Genomic DNA, 1,940 nt, shown 5'->3' on the forward strand with positions numbered 1-1,940 from the left:
GCCTATTTGCCTGAATTCGTTTGCATGTACGCGTATGTTCGCGTATGCTAGTTCTTAGATAGACACTGTATCGTGGTAATGGCTGGCAATCGCTCTTAAAAAAACTGGGGCTCGCTCGCTGTTGTAAAAAACTGGGGCTCGTTTAAAAAAGACTGAAAAATCAAGTAGGATCATCGGCAAGCAATTTTGAACTCACTTTTGCTATGGTTTCGAGAAAGACATGTTGTCGAAAGATCAGCCCATTTATATTTCTATACTTCTGGTTTTTCTCCGAGGAATAAGGCTATTGCTACTGTCTTATCTATGGATGTAAGTTTATGTTCATTCACAAGTTGACTTCCAACAACTCTTAAGAAAATCCTTAACGAAGTTTTTTGGCAGGACAGTTAAGATAAATGAGCGGGTGTACAACTCAGCATCCATGAGTTCACTCGCGTCCATGTGTCGATGAGATGTTAACTCCGGGCCTCTTTCGGACCATTTAGTACAAATGGTTTCAACATTATTTCTCAGGAGCATAGCTGAACACCTTCAAGTCTGCATTGTACTTGCAGAGGATGATAGAGCTCCTACAGCTACAGCTACATGAACAACGCCCATTTGAGTTGTCTTGAAGAGAACTAGACTTTGCCAGAATGAAACACCATAAAGAAAATTAAGGAAGCAAATAATCATGCATATCTTAAAGACCTCGATGGTGGAACCTAACCTCCGCGACTTCATTTGTAGTATAACTGAATAACAATAAAAGGAACATGTGCTGACGTTTTGAAAGATCAAGAATCCTGTCAGGAGCTGGTGGATACAAATTGGGCTATATCTCATTGCGCTGACCCAAGGCAATTCTGCTGGATTGTCCTGTCGGGAAGTGATGTACCTCTAGCCCGTTTGACGACGCCGCGAGGAAAGGCTTCCCCGTCACGGTCCGCGGACGCGTCCGGGAAGTCCGTCACGGAGGCTGACTGTCCAGGCCGGGTGAACGTCCGGGTGTTTACGAGATCGGGTGGTTAGATTCCGGGCGGTCCGGCCCCTGGGTGAGGATCACTTGCCGAGTGGATGCTGGCATGGCAAGCGGACGCTCCCACAACAAGGGGACGCTCAAGCGGCGAGAGGGCCCCCACGGCCAGCGAACGCTCACATGGCGAGCGGACGCCCCCCCTGGTGAGCGGACGCAACATGGCGAACGGACACCCCGTGTCAAGTGGATACTCACATGGCAAACGGACACTCCCATGGTGAGCGGACGCTCACATGAAGAATGGGCACCACGTGGTAAGCGAACGCAGACATGGCAAGCGAACAGTCACATGGCGGACGGACCCCCATGTTAAGCGGACACACACATGGCGAAAGGACACTCCCATGGTAAGCGGACGATGACATGACGAGAGGACACTCTGGTAAGCGGACATACACATGGTGAACGGACACTCCGTGGTGAGCGAACGCTCAGATGATGGAGCAGCGAGCGGTCAAAACCGCTGAGAACAAATCACCATTACAATTTACGTGATGGTGCCGGCTTCAAAATCGCGCAAAACAGCCAACAATCGGATTTTGAGGCGACACTTTCCTGGCATATCCTGAAGCTCAGTGATAAGAAGATTGGTGTTTTTGTTGACACTTGGCTTATCCAATGCGAGTACATCATTTTGGCAAAAGCGACTTTCGTATGCAGGACACACCTTCAAGCCAGAATATGTACAAGCGGCACAATTCCAACGTGATTTCGGATTGAAGCATGCCCCAGAAACGACAGATCGATGTACCAATGCCACGTTTTTGTCTGATGAGAATGGTAAGGGCCTTCCTGGGAGTGCGGGGTGATAAAGGTCCGGTCTTGCCACAGTATCATCCACAGCGAATGCTAATCATGGCTTACCTGAAAGTCCGGATCATGTACACCGGGTCATGCAAGTTTTTCACATAAAGGTAGATCG

The sequence above is a fragment of the Pollicipes pollicipes genome, unplaced genomic scaffold (assembly GCF_011947565.3).
Source record: "Pollicipes pollicipes isolate AB1234 unplaced genomic scaffold, Ppol_2.1 Scaffold_7231;HRSCAF=8579_pilon_pilon_pilon, whole genome shotgun sequence".
In the NCBI taxonomy this organism is placed as follows: Eukaryota; Metazoa; Arthropoda; class Thecostraca; order Pollicipedomorpha; family Pollicipedidae; genus Pollicipes; species Pollicipes pollicipes.